This window comes from Pteropus alecto, unplaced genomic scaffold (genome assembly GCF_000325575.1).
Source record: "Pteropus alecto unplaced genomic scaffold, ASM32557v1 scaffold87, whole genome shotgun sequence".
In the NCBI taxonomy this organism is placed as follows: Eukaryota; Metazoa; Chordata; class Mammalia; order Chiroptera; family Pteropodidae; genus Pteropus; species Pteropus alecto.
In genome coordinates this window covers 10,027,945-10,044,036 of record NW_006443225.1, presented here as the reverse complement: position 1 = coordinate 10,044,036, position 16,092 = coordinate 10,027,945, and the positions used below count along the sequence as shown (strand labels likewise).

The 16,092-nt window shown below is 36.1% G+C and overlaps 1 pseudogene; it reads right to left on the bottom strand.

Annotated features, from left to right (window-relative positions):
• Positions 1-2,987: 2,987 nt before the first annotated feature.
• On the bottom strand, positions 2,988-3,087 carry LOC112472722 (annotated as a pseudogene).
• Between the last annotated feature and the right edge of the window lie 13,005 nt (positions 3,088-16,092).

Below are 16,092 nucleotides of genomic sequence, written 5' to 3'. Positions count from 1 at the left end.
GAATGCCCGTCTCTTCTGAAAAGAAGAAACAATCATGTTTTTCAATAAGAAATCATTTTTTAAAAGACAAGATGGAATTTCAACTCCCTCCTAAGATGGACTATCTTTTGGAGCCTCTGATCCAATAGTTGAGCTGGTTTTACTGAGTTATGAAGTACTCAGTAAAACCAGCTCAACTATTTTTTTTGTTTGTTTTTGCTGCTTCTGGTTCTTCAAAGAAACCCCTTTAGACAAGGATGATATTAGTGTGCTATAGTGGAAAGAACAAGGAGTTTGAGTGGTATATCAAAAAACCCCAGAGATGTTGGGTTATAAGATCTGGTGCTAGTCCTGACTCTGCCTGCTATTAGTTGTGTGACATCAAATAAGTCACTAAACCACTCTAAGTCAGTTTCCTCACGTGTAAACTAGGAACAATAGAAATCCCTTCCCCACTGATGTGGATACCAAATGAGATAAGGAATGTCTTTAATTTCCTTAGAGGAAACTGAGAACCCCAAGGCAACACCTCCCAACCACCACCAACACACACACACACACACACACACACACACAAACACACACAGTAACCTTCAATAGAGCGACTTCACTTTTATTACTTTTATATATGTTTCTCGTAAGATTGGTTTGAAGAACAGCTCTATGGCTAACAGAAATTGAAAACTGGTGAAATATGTGGACCTTGCTTCCTCTCTCATTTTTCTCTCTTTAAATATTTTCAACTTTTTTTTTGCCCCCTCTTGGCCATCTTCATCTATGTATGTCTCTCTAATAATGGAGGAGAAAGTGGAACAAGCAACTGTTCTTTTAACCCTTCCTGCTCCTCCCAGATAATTTACTATTGTTCTACTTTCTTTCATTGCTAAATTCCAATAAGGAGTGACCCCACTCTCTACTTCTATTTTCTTTCCACTGCTCTCCTTTCAGACCCTTATTATTTGAATTCTGGCCCGAGGACCCCATTGCAATTATGCACTTAAAATCAACTTTTCACTAAACTCAGTTCTCATTCTCTCAGCAACTTTGGAAATGGTTTTACATCCCCCGCCGCCCACCCCCACTTTCTGCCTCAAAACCTTTTTCTTCTTGGTGTTCAGAGAAGTGATGAGATTTGGCATACGGCCCTCCTTCTTAGGCAATAGCTTCCCTGACTCCTCCTGTCCCAGGACAGTGCTGGATTCCCAAGGATCAGTTCTCGGCCATCTGCTCCTTTCCTCTCTACCTTTTCCAGAAATCTTGTCCAGCTTCCCATCATCAGCTGTCACATTATGAAGATCCAGTGGGTAACTATGACCGCTCCTGGGCTCCAGTCCCCTGGCTTCAATTGCCTGCTGGACATTTCATTTCTGATGTCTGGCAACTGGTGATATTCAGAATTGAAATCAGTAATCTAGTCCCAAAACGCCTCCCTCTCCAGACTTCCTGTGTTCGTTACAGCATAGGCAAGCTCACTGTACTGGGATACCTTCATTCTTGTCTAATCCCTTGTCCTCATCACTGTACTCCCAGATCAGATTGGCCACAGACTGCTATTGATTCTTTTACCTCAATGCGTCTGGAATGTCTTCTTTCTTCACTTATCCCTCTAGCATTCTAATCCAGGCCCTTTAACAGCACTGCTGCAGTGCACTTCCGCAAAGACTTATCTTCAGTGTCTGTCTTCCTTCAGCTTTTCTGTGCACCATTTCTTTATTTTTGTCAGTTTCCTATGAGAAACCTTTAATTCCTTTCTTTTACCTCTAAAATACAATTCAAACTCCTTAATCTGGCATGCTGAGTCTTCTACCATCTGACCTTAACTTACTATTCCAGACTTATTTTCTAAGTCTTCTTTAAGTTGTAACTTATGTTGGTCAGATAAACTGACTAAATCTTTTGTCCCAGTTCCAAGACGAGAAAGAATTATAAGTCTATTTTGAATCAAAGTCCCAAATCTGGTCCACCACTTCTAGGAGTCATGGTTGTGCTCAGGTTTGCCTTTTCTGAGTATAAATAGAGGAGTTTCTTACATAGGAAGTACAGGCAAGGAGAAAATTATTTCTAGTGTTAGGAAAACACTAAGGCAGTGCCAGCACCGAGAAAAGAGTGATAGAGAGGCTTCAGCCTTCTAAACCCAACCCATCCTAATTAACCTCTGTCTTTCCTGAAAGTACATGGACATTCGAAGTTTCTTCAATCTTATGCCAATGTAGTCTCAGGTCTCCCCCTCCTCCCCCATCTAGAGAGTCTGCAGCCCATAAGCCCACACCCTGCCCCACCACCTCCTGGTCTTCTGAGATATTTTGGAGCAGTGCTGAAGGTCTATACAGGATGGCATATTTGTTGGATATTTGCTGTGGCCCAAATGACAAATGATTGAAGTTTTTTTCAAATGATTTGTATATTTGTTAATAAGGCTACAAATTACCATATTTGTTAATATGATAATTGTACTTAAAAATATTGGAAAATGAAATTGATGCCTCATACATACAAGATTGGCCCAATATTTTCCTTTCTTGATTCTCTTATCAATAGGATGAATAACAGATGTTACTGTGTATACAAAGCCAGAAAGACACTCATTATGACAACTATTAACTCACTTTTTTTCTTTACCAAGATATTTTGGATTCTATATTGTCATAACTAAAAGTTGACATTTATGTCATAGAATAAATATTAAACTTTAGCATAAATATAAAGAACCATTATAAGAGAATGGAGAAAATATAGTGGATGAAATAAGCAGTTAAGAACTTGATATTGAAATGAAGAAAAGTAAGAAAAGAATGTAGAAGTGTCTTCACACTGTGTAAGAGATAGAAATTCTATAATCTAAAGAGATGTTGGAGAGTACTAAGTTGTATATTCATATTATTTTTTACAGCTTTGTTGGATATATTTCACATTCAATAACAATCTCCCATTTACAGATTACCATTTAGTGGCTTTTAGTATATTTACAGAGTTGTGCAACCATTACCAGAATCTTTTTTTGTTATTGTTAATATATGACATGCTTCACAAATTTGCATGTCATCCTGCACAGGGACCATGCTAATTTTCTCTGTATTGTTCTAGTTTTTTAGTACATGTGCTGTTGCAGGAAGTGCTGCCATAATTTTTTTGTAAAACATTTTTGGGGCTTAAAAAAGGCCTGAAAACCTAGCCTCTGGCAACTATTAATCTGCTGTGTATGATTTGCCTATTCTGGACATTTTACATACATGGAATCATAAGATATGTGGTCTTTTGTGACTTCTTTCATTTAGTATAATGTTTTCAAGGCTCATCCATGTGTAGCACATAGCAATACCTCCTTTTATGGCTGAATGATACTCCATATGCCATATTCTGTTCATCCATTCATCAGCTGTTGGACGTTTGGGTTGTTTCTAGTTCTTGGCAATAATGATGCTGCTAAGAACACTTGTTTTGGTGTGGATATATGTTTTATTTCTCATATATGTGTGTGTGTGTGTGTAATTGTAGAATTGCTGGGTCATATTCTAATAATATATTAAGTAATATTTCCAATGTATATTAAATAATATAAACTATTTAATATTTTTAGGAATCGCCAGTTTTCCAAAGTGATTGTACCATTTTACATTCCTATCAGCAATGTACTAGGGTTCCAATTTCTCTACATCCTTGCTAACACTTATTATTGTCTGTCTTTTTTATTTTAACTGGTGTAAAGTAATATTGCATTGTGGTTTTGAATCATTCTCATTTTTAGCAAGAGAAAACTGAAGCCTTGAGTCCCATGCTTTGTGTCCCAGCTAATCATGGGCAAAATCTGATCTACAGACTGTGTTGTCTTAGAGAAAGATATGAAAAAATAACTGTTACTCTTGGTTACTAGAAGGTAGAATTAGGAAAGGCAGCAGGGAAAGGCTATTAACTTTTTTTCACCTATTGTTAAAATGAGCATTGTATGTATATGTATTGCTTTAATAATTAAAGCAAAAATATCAAAAAACAAATTAAGAAAGTCCATGTCTTCCGATTTCTAGTTCTTAATCCTTTAGGGTTTGGGTTAAAGCCTTTTTGTGCATAAGGATTACATAAACACATATATGAATATATAATATTGATATTAGATAACACATTTATAATATTACACACATATGAAAACTTAATATACTAAACTTAGCCAAATAGAAGCTGAGTGTTCTGTGGCAAGAGTTACACAATGGCTAATGATTTGCTGGAATACTTGGATAAAAGTGTTACACTAACAGTGATTTCAGATTATTGAGCATTTGGCTGGAAGAAATTTTTTGTGTGCGTGTGATTAAAATAGAAGAGAGATATGGTGGGTCATATTCTCCTTGCAACCCTTGAACACAGTTTCATAAACAGAAAAGGCTTATGACTTGATAAGCTCAGGTAAGCACCAGCTTGTGCCTTTTGGCAGATTTGCTGCCATGCTTCTGGGGACTGATTTTTCTGATCTGGTGTGATACTTAATCTACAGAAAATCACTCATACTGGTTTAGCAGGTCGCAAACCTCTATCGAGTCAGTTTCCCAACTAAAGAATACAATAAAGTAATTTCAAACAATTCAAGTAATTTCAAATGACAATAAAGCCAATATGTGACTTAAATATAGTTCCTCAAGAGGATATGATTTATGAAATATTTAAAAAGTGAAGCCCAATGGATCTCAAAACCTTTTTGATATAATATTTTTATATATTTATGTTGTATCACGATATGCAGAAAACATGACAGATATGATATGCTTTCCATAATTTGATTTTTAAAGTCTTATTTTATGCTCCTTTACAGTTTGAGCAAAACCAAATAGTAGTTTTTCAGCAAAGCTTAAGTAAAAGGGGGAAAGAGAAGCAGACAGAGCATGATCTTAACAGTCTCTCAATCTAGTTATTACCAATAATCGGCTATATATTACCTGTAAGATTTATATTGGAGAATGAAAACCTGAAAATAAATACTTCAGGAAAAAAAGGGTCTAACTCAAGAATGAAAAGATAAAAATTCAAGCAGTAGTGGAAGTAGAAGAGAGTTTCTTTGTGCTTTTCCTGCAATACCATTCATTCTACTTCTTTAGGAAAGTCAGTCAATAGGAAACCAAGAGTGAACAGCACTTTATGAGGCTCTGGGTTTTTGTCTGGGATAGATATGATCAGAAACCACCCCATCTCAGAAGAATAACAAAGAATGCAAATTCCAAAGACAAGAATCTACTGCAAACAGTGTGCCTTTGCTTGCCCCAGACCTTCAGACCTTTGGAATGAGGAGTAAGAATTAATCAATCATCATAACAAGGACTTACAGAGGCAACACCAAGAAAACTGGTTCTAGAACTGTAATTATCTGTAGCTTGACGTGTCCCTGACACTAGTTACACTTTCGAAGGAGCTGAATTTGTAAATACACTTGAGATGAGAAGTAGGCTCCCTTGGACAGAGCCCTAGAAAAGTAGGTAGGGAAGACAATTCAATTCAATAATCCACTGAGTATCTCGCTATATATGTTTTGGGATAGTGTAGTTTAGAGAAAATTCCCCTAACATAAATAGAAGAATCCATTAAAAAAAATCTAGGTGGCAAAACCCTAGAAACTAGGCTTTAAAAATGTTTAACATTAATATTCCTCCAATGCTAAGCAACTAATAAGATGTTTTGGAATGAGAGAGAGTAAGTGGAACTAAATAAATGAAGTAAAAATTTAAATATATAACCAAGTCACATACTCTCTTTTAGGTAATCTCATTTAAAACTATGTTCATTAACATTAGAAAATATGTTATTGCTTTTTTCTAATATATGCTGCTCCTTGCCCGGCTTATGGTACCTTGACTTTTTACCTTTTCTTACTAACTTCGTTTCTTATTTGATCAATTCATTGTGTAAGATGCCAGGGATCAGATTAACAGCTCATCTCATTCAGAGGCAGATCCAGGTTTTGTACAGACAGAAGTGTACATAATGTGGGGACCCTCTTTGAAGTAAAGAATACAAAATTACAAATGCAAAATTAGGTTAAAAATTAGAATGGTAATAGAAATTACAATAAGTTTAAAATTTTTTAAATGCTGAGAAATACCATAAATAACACAAACTCCAGGAAAATCACATATATTTTTATTAACTACCTGACATACCATTATAATACTTTCATCTAGATTTTTTTTGTTTAATACTTTTTAGTGCTTCTTTATATGACAGCTATTTTGTAAGATAGTCTTCTATAAAGAGAATAAAGAAGTAATTCAGTCTTTCCTTCATTATAGTTGATCAAAATTTGTTTTAGATATTGAAGTTTAGAATGCATAAATCATTCCAACCTCATATACAGATGTATTTGCTCTGTTTAGTACTGCTACAGGTTTGTGCCCTAAAATCAAAAGAATTTTGATCAATTCTATTTCACACAATTTCCATCACAAAGGAGCGACATATATGGCATCTTGATTGTAGATGTTGCATCATCATATATATTCCAATTGGAAAGCTGTGGTTATGCCTAGGCTTCAATGCAAACTGAATCCTCTGTTTACAGTTTTATGCATCTGATGACCGGAAGAATTTTCCATAGACTAGCTTAGGACACTTCAGACACATTTCTCCACCACTTACCTACACAGTGCTGGTAAGAGGTGTGATAGGGCCCATTCATGTTGTATAAACCTTAGCTTTGCATCTTTATGATATGACTCAAGGTGGGTCAGCATAGTGGGAGGTAAAAGGATTCTCAGAGCTATTCCTTCCCCAGAACACCTAGCTATAATTTAATTAATCACAGAAATGACTGCAAACCATATAAATATATTTTATGAGACCTATACTAAATATATCACCAATTGTACTTCCCCTTACCAGGATCCTGTGTTACCCACAGCAACCCCCAACATACCTAACACAAAGGCAAGTGCTACAGAAAGGAAGTCAAAGGGAGAAGAAAGTACTGTTAACTGAGGGTAGCTGAAATATCTTTATTTTGTAAATTTTGCACAAACATATGTCATGCGAAAACATTGCTAAGTCCTTTTTCAAAGTCTTGAAAAGACCTGTGCAAAAAAGGGGACCTGGAGCTTCAGCATCCCCAGCTTCGATCAATCTGCTCCTGATCTTCTTGCTTCATTTTTTTTTTCTGTGAGCAACACATGGTGAAGCACAGACACCTCCCTTCAGAAATAAAGCATGTGATTTAAAAGTATTTAGTCTGCTTCTCCAGAAGAAAAAAACTTTTACTTTCTTCTACAGTGAATAAACTTTACAGTTGGAACCATGTTCCTTTAAGTCTTCAAGAATCTTTAATAGAATTGTCTGGGGAAAATGAAGAGAAAGGACCTGGTTGAGAAAACAAGGAACAAATACCATGGAAATGAAATCTAGGTTTAATCAGTGAGAATGTTCTGAGTGCCAGCTTGGCCAGCCCACCTTGAATGCTAGCCCAGGGCTGTTATCACAGGTGTGTGGCAGAAAAGGCAGGAGGTGTGGCCTGGAAGAAAAGAGGCCCCAACAGGGGAAATAGAAAACATTAAAGATGAAATGTGCTATCTCCAAAGTTTATGCCTCAGACAGATCTTACCTGGTACCCTAAAATAAATCTAGAGTAGACTCTGAGGCCAGCCCAGCAGGTTGGATTTTAACAAACAGAAGGAAAACAGGCAGTATTAGAAAAGTGTTTTAGCTCCCTACATAAAATTTATCCTTTCAAATTAGATCAAGATTTATTTGCATCTGAAGGTAGGAGTGATGAGATGACTTCTTAAGTCATTCGTCATCATCAATCTATGATATAATATGAGAGAAGAAGGCAAATTTATTCTCAAAGAAAGATGAATGGCATATGGTGTAGATTTGAGGACTATTCTTTTAATATAAATCTCTATAAATCACATAGGCTATTTAAAGCATTTTAATATTTAAGATGTTATAATTTTCCCACTGGAGAAAACAAAAGAAGCAGTGAGGGAATTATAAATGTACTTTGAAAAACCACAGAAAAATCAGCAAAATATTATTCTCTAATATGTTTTCTTTAGGTTCTTCTCAAGTAATTTTTCGAATTCTATTTGTGTAGGAATATAACAGAATTTTGCAAGTATGTTTAAGTAATATATAGAATCTGAATTCATAAGACAATTAAATTAGGAAACCCAATACTTCTTTTACAGCAGTCTCTAGATAAAAATGACAACTTTAAAGATCCTTAAAATACTAAATTAGAAAAATCATGAAAGTTCAACTATACCTAATACCTTCTCTCCTAGGAGATTTGACCTCCTGGCAAGTTAAACTTTCTTTTTCTTTTTATTTCCCCATTGTAATGTGATGCTCTGGATAATTTTCTCATGGTTTTTGTTATGGTGGTGTTACATCTTCCATGGCAACATTTGGCCAGTCTATTGTAAATAAGCTAAGCAAGTCTTGGTTGCTTTAAAAAATATGGTTATATAGTTTCTTAAAATGTGAGATATTTTACCTATTTATTTTCCCACAAACTGAATGAAATATTGGGAGCAGGATACTTTAAAACATGAGCATAAAATGAAATTTAGGTCAAACAAGGTTATGTAATGACAATCCTCTCCTTTCCAGCCCTTCACACTTGATGTTTATGAACACAGGCTTAGTTAAAAGTCACCTACGGAGGTAAATGGCAACAATGGCTTTTGAAAAAAAGAGCTTTCAAATAATGTCATTATTTCAAGAAAAAGGATCTGAAATTTCAACTACATAAAAATATTTACCTATCAATGGGACAGGAAAGTAACATGTATAAATAAAAATGAGTGCTTCAAGGGTAAGAGACCAATTTAAAAAAAAAAAGTGTTTAAGCTTTAAGCTTCTCTCAGTATCTCAATAACAATGATTCGAAAATGGGTGTATCAGCCCAACAGCACACCCACAGCAGCCACAGGGGCTAGGCCTTTTGGCCTGCCATGCTGGGAGCCAGCCTCATCAAACAGTATGCTTACAACCAACCATGGTCCCACCACAATGGAAGGGTGCATGCAGCCCGCACAGGGAACACTTAGGGAGCACCTGGCTCTGGTGGCCAGAGGGGATTGTGCTGCTGGGCCACTTCCTCAAGACTAGAAGTTGTAGCTGATCTCCCTAATACATAGAAACAAACAGAGAATTAGACAAAGGAAGATGTTTCAAATGAAAAGACAAAATGAAACCTCAAAAAAAAAAAAATAAATGAAATGGAGATAAGCAATATACCCAATAAAGAGTGAAAAGTAATGGTCATAAAGATGCTCATTGAACTCAGGAGAAGAATGGATAAACATGATGAAAACTTTAACAAAGAAATAGAAAATATGAGAAAGTACCAATCACAGTTGAAGAATACAGTAACCAAAATGAAAAAAATACGCTAGAAGGAATCGACAACAGATTAGATGACACAGGAGAATGGGTCAGCAATCTGGAAGTTAGAATAGCTGCAGTCACTCAAGCTGAACAGCAAAAAGGAAAAAAGAGTTTTGAAAAATGAGGATAGTTAAGCGATCTCTAGGACAACATCAAGTGTACTAAATTCTCATTATAGGTGTCCCAGAGGGGGAAGAGAAAAAGTAAAGGGCAGAAAACGTATTTGAAGAAATAATAGCTGAAAACTATACTAACCTGGGGGAGAAAGGAGACATCAAGGTCCAGGAAGCACAGAGTCCCAAACAAGATGGACTCAAGAAGTCCCACACCAAGAAACATTATAATTAAATTGTCAAAAAATAAAACTAAAGAGAGAATCCTAAAAGCATCAAGAGAAAAGCGACTAGTTACTTACAAGGAAACCCCCATAAGACCATAAGCCATTTTTTTTTTTCAGCAGAAACTTTGCAGGGCACTTCCAATGTATAATTTTTCTTAAAAAACCTTCTGCCAAAAATATTTTAACTGACCAAAATATAAATGAAATCAAGAAAGTAAAACTCACGAAATCAAAAAAGTACATTCTAGAGGTAGAGAATAGAAACAATACCATTTCTTACCAAAAACAAAACAAAATTCATTTTGAAAGAAACTTTATGTTTAAGGCGTCCAAAACATGGTTCTGGAACATCAGCAATTGGAATGAATTCCCAAGGGTAGAGAAGAGATTACTTTTGAGAATTTTGCTGTCTCATTTCTAGAAGGTTCCATTTTGAAAGATAGTGTCTAAAGTATACCAATCTTTATTGCTTTACTGGAATTTAGAGTTAAAGGCAGTCTGACGAAAACAGACGCCTCAAACTACCATTATGATCTTAATGACTGTTATCAGCAATACTGCAACTCTCTTCTTGAAACAAAAACAAAGTCAGTTGGTTTGTAATGTAGGTTTATAACTATATTCTGGTCAGAATTGGACAGTGCAAGGGCAAAAAATGGTAGCTAGGCATGTGTTTCTAAGCAGCCTAAAAAGATGGCCAGTAGTGTTAGAGTCTCTTATGTCCAATTTAAATTATGTTAGAGAAAATAGTCCTGTGTGGTCTTGAGCAATTCACTGAACCTGTTTGAGGCTTGTTTTCTCATCTGTAAAATGCGAATAAAAATGCCTACCTCCTTGGGTGGTTATGAGAAATAAATGAGATAATGTTTACAAAGCACTTAACGAAGTACCTAGCACATAGAAATGACTTCAGTAAACGGGTATTCTGTGAATAATCAAACTTGACCTAGCCGGCCTTCCAGAGGCTGTTCTCTGAGAAGCGTTTTTGAGCAGATGACTGCTCTAAGTCCAAAAGGGAATTCAAGAGAGCAGACCCAGAATATTGCTGAGAAAGCAAAAGATCTTCTATAAGACTGTACGTTCCATGAAGGAATATATATAATATCAAATTTTATAGAAAACATTAGAAATTTTTAAAATCTGAAAATTTTAAAGTGGTACACAGTAGCTTAAATAAGAAACTTTAAATCAAGGTAGATATGGTAAAGTAATTAGAAAGGCACTCTCTCTACTAGAAGTGCAAGTCACTTTTTCTAGGAGCTACAGTGGATACAAAAATGAACCGGGCATGAGTTCTGCCTTCATTGGGACTTACAGTCTTGTGGAAGGGTTAAGACATAGCCACTGGACATGTTAGTGGGTACTTATTGCCTTATTTTGCTGCCCAGTATCTGAAACTCCTTAAAGGAATCTCTCATATATGAGTATTTGGGAGAGGCAGAGTCTTGGCACCTCCTATGAAAGTCAAGGAGTTGGGTACCCTGTGTCTTCAGACCCTCCGGGCATATAACCTAGGATTAGCCAAATGTATGTGCCCACCCATGATTCTGAATCCTGAGCAGGTGATGAATGATGAAGGATGGTGTGAAGAGAGTCTTTTGGCTCCTAGATCCAGCAGCAGCAGGGCATGGTGACAATAAAGGTGGTGACATTCATGCTACATGCTTCTGCCCACAGATTATCCTGCCTGATTTTCAGCCTCTCATCTGTTCTGGAGTCTCCACCACATCATTCAATAAATTGTTTTGTTGTTGTTGTTGTTCTTTTTCTTAAAAATAATCTATGTTGTCTACCATTGTTTGCAACCAAGAATCCTGACTGGTTCAGAAATCGGAAATCTGAAATTGCCCTTCTGGAAAATTTCATGGAGGGTAGAGAAATTGAGTTGTACCTTGCCAATAGTGTAAATATTGGCAATGTGGTACAAGAACATTCCAAAATAAGAGAATATGTGAATGAGCAAAGGCATTAGGTGGGAAATTTATTCATTCTTTTGATATATATTTCTAGATACTGCAGATACAGTGATGAATAAGGTAAGATAGTAGTTGGAGGTTGGGAGGAAGGGAAATGGGGTGAGGAGAAAGGGTTGAAATTACAATAATATTACAGAAATGAAATTGGCAAGACTTGTAATGACTGGATGTGGGCAGTGAGGATGGGCAAGCGGTTTGCACCCAAGTGACCAGGAAGGTGGTCATTAACATAAGGAGAACAGAGGAAGAGACTTGGGCAGGAAAGATGATCATTTGTATTGTAGACTTAGTGAGTTTGTGGTTTCAAGGGGACTTGGCACAGATATCTAACAGGCAGTCAGAAATGAGGGACTAAACTTGAGAGAACCGTAAGACAGAAGATTAGAATAGAGACATTGGAGTCATGTTAATAGAGGTAAGAGGCTGTGAAGCGGTGAGGAGATGGTCCTGGTGGAGGGATACATGTGTATCTGTGTGTGTAGATGTAGATGGACTAGAGAAGGGGGTCCAGCAGAGATCTTTGAAGAACATCTCTTTTTAGGGTTCCAGAGAAATCATTTATGTACATAAATAAATATAGTACCATGCAGAAAAGGGAGTGCCTTAAGAGAAGTACAGATGGTGTTACAGGACTTTATGAGAGAGAGATTGCTTTCAGCTGAGGAGCTCAGAAAAGGCTTCATTGAGGATGGACCTTTAAACTGGGCCATGTGATGTGTGGGATTTGGACTCAGGGAGCCTGGGTGCTGGGTAAGATGGGAGTGGGTGTTCAATTCAGAGGGAATAGCATGAGCAAAGACAAGGAGAAGAAAGGGCAAGACACTTGTGGGAATAGAAGGTAAAGGTCCAGAGTCAGGGCTTCATGGGTATGAGTAACTGACAACTCTGGTGTTATGTGAGTTACGTGAGCAAAGCCAGAGCATTCTCTCCCCCTCACTGCCATTTCTGGGAACATATTTTCCAGAATGATTGGTATGTTGTTTTCATTGATAACTTTTATTCATGCATGTGCAAATATTTTTACTTCTACCTCTTTGTGAACTTCCATCATTGCTGTATTTATTATAAGTCTTGAACAGTGTTTGTGATTTCACTTAAGCATAATGGAGTGAGGGAGGGTGGCATCACCTGAGAATTATCTGGCAGATGAAACTCTCTACAGATTAAGAAAAATATTTTTTCCAATTATCTCTTTCATGTGACTAAACTTTGTCTAAAGTAAAAGGAACTTGTTTCTTGTGACTTTGTTCCAGTTTTTTCAGACATTTGGGTGGGTTTTTGTTTGTTTTGGGGGGCTTTTTTCTGTAAAGCAATCTTTTGGGTTAAATCTCTTATTAATATTTTTGTTTGCTTTACAGCTTATCTGTTCCTTTGTCTTCTCGTGTGTACGGTTTTATCTGTGGTGCTGACTTGTAGGCTGTATGATTTATCATAATTGCCAGCAGGTACATTGCAATTACAGTATTTTGCCTGCTGGGGTTGGATAGATTGCACAAACCAAGAAAACATACACAAGAGCTAAGCTGTCAAGTCATCTTGTTGCCAACCAAGTATTTAGGCACTACTGAGAACAGTCACGTCACCTACAATAGGCCTGATCTGAATTTAAAAATTAACATGGAAAGTATTAAGGAAAACGATAAGTGTACAAACTTCAACTTGGTAAGTGACTCCATCTTTCTTAGTGAGCTGAGAATATTTGAAATGAAAAGAGAAAGCAACATAGGCTATCTGGAGCTTTTTCAAGGCTTTCCAGAAAACAATAGAATTAAAAGTCACATCATAGGAACTCTAATGAGCCATAGCACAGGCTGTGGGAACTGTGGCGAAGGAGGCCATAGTCATACTCTATCGAGCCCATTTGGGGGAAGATAGTTACTGGGAGCACTGAAGGGGTGCCTTCAGAGCAAGAGCGATGACCTGTCTCCACAGGAGTTTTATTCTAGGGCTCAGAGAGTTTGGCTAAAGCAGTGAACTCTCATAGCACATGCTTTGTTCTTTTCTATTGTGGTAAAATATAATAACATAAAAATTTACCATTTTAACAGTTTTCAAGTGTACAATCCAGTGGCATTAAATACAATCACAGTATTGTGGCAACATCACCACTATGTATTTCTAGAACATTTTTATCATAATAGAAACTCTATATCCATTAAATAATAACTTCTCATTCCTCTTTTCCCCTAACCCCTGATAACCTCTATCCTCCTTTCTTTCTCTATGAATTTAACTATTCTAGGTACTTCATATAAGTGAGATCATACAATGTTTGTCCTTTTGTGTCTGGCTTATTTCACTTAGCATAACGTCATCATAATTTATCTACACTGTAGCATGTATCACAATTTCCTTTCTTTTTGAAGCTGAATAAATTCTGTTGTATCTATGTACCAGGTTTTGTGTATTCATTCACCCATCGATGGACATTTAGGTCGTTTCCGCTTTTTGTCTATTGTGAATAATGCTGCTATAAGCCGGAAAGTACAAACATCTATTTGAGTCCCTGCTTTCAGTTATTTTGTGTATATACCCCGGGGTGAAATTGCTGGATCATATGGTAATTCTATGTTTAATTTTTTGAGGAACCATCAAAGTGTTTTCCACATAGGCTGTACCATTTTACATTCCCACCAACAGTTATAAAGTTTCCAATATCTCCACATCCTCACCAACACTTGTTATTTTCTGTTTCTTTGACAATAGCCATCCTAATGGGTGTGAAGTGGTATCTCATTGTGGTTTTGATTTGTGTTACCCTGATGACTAATGAAGTTGAGCATCTTTTCATGTGTTTACTGGCCACTTGTTATACCTTCATTGGAGAAATGGCTATTCAAGCCTTTTGCCCATTTTTGAACTGGGAACATTTTTAAAAGCGTCAGCTTTGAATATTTAATCATTTTATTTTCTAAAGTTGGTATTACTAATTATATTAATTTATTCCCAAATGAACAAATTTCACATTAAACTTAACTGAATTTTGAACACTGATTCCTTACACTCTAAGAATTTAAACTTTTACTTTTACTTTTAATTAAACTTTTAATTTACTTAAACTTTTACTTTTAATTATCAGACATTGTTGAGGTTTCTAAATACTATAAGTAGATTTTAGTTGCATTTAAAAATTTGATTAGAAACTGCTTATATATATATATATATAACTTATTTTCCTTCTTTGTAAAATTTTAATTATATGTAAGTTGTTCACCTAAAAAATTAAACCTGAGATTGTTCAATAATAATTTTGTTTTTATTTCTCAACTTTAAAATGCACTGGTCATTTGTACTGGTTCCCTCTATCAAGAAAGTTCTTCCCCACCCTCCTCCCAACCCCACATCCTTGCCTAGCTTACTTTCTTACTTCAGTCAGGACTTTGCTCAAATGTCTTCTTCTCAAAGATGCCTTCTGTGACCTCTATATACTACTTTCTAATATTTTCCTGTTTTATTTTTCTTCACAGCATCTAACACTCATTTATGTTACATTATGTATATGTTTATTACTATTCCCCTCTATTAGAATTTTCACTTCGCTAAGGCAAGGACTTTTCTCTGTCTTATGTTATTTCCAGTGACGAGAGAGTACTTGACATGTAGTAGTCACTTAACAAATATTTAATGAATAAACAAATAAATGAAAAATTGGAATTGAAAAAATTTTAAAGGAGCCCCCCGCCTATATTATAATTGTGATAAACAAATAAATGAAAAATTAGAATTGAAAAAATTTTAAAAGAGCCCCCCGCCTATATTATAATTGCCCTGTATATTTGTTTCCTATGGCTGTGTTACGAGGTTTCACGAGGTTTCACAAACTGGCTAATGCTAAATTTTATTATGCTATGTAAACTAGGTAGCTTAAAACAAGAGAAATTTATTCTCTCATAGTTCTGGAGCCAAGAAGTCCTAAATCAAGATGTCTGCAGGGTTGGTTCCTTCTGAGTGCTCTGAGGGAGAATTCAGGTCTGTCTCCTAGTTTCTGGTGACAGCCAGCTATCCTTTGTGTTCCCTGGCTTATAGATTCATCAATCCAATCTCTGCCTCCATCTTCACATGGCCTTCTCCCTGTGTCTGTGCCTTCACATGGCTGTCTTCTTATAAAGACACCAGTCATAACAGATTAGGGGCCCATCTTAATTCAGTATGACCTCATATTAATTTAACTATATCTGCGATGATCCTATTTCCAAATTAGGTCACAATCTGGGGGACTTTGGGGTGAGGGGAATGGGGAGGAGCAGATACAATTCAACTCATAACACCCTGTAATCAGCTGCTCTAAGATTTTTAAATATCTCATTATACTTGAACTGTTTTTAAGAAGATATTGGATCCTAAGACAAAGCACTGAAATCAAAAGTATAGGAAATGTAAATAATACAGGTGCTTTCTTTAAATATGTTATTTCATATAAAAATTAATTAATGC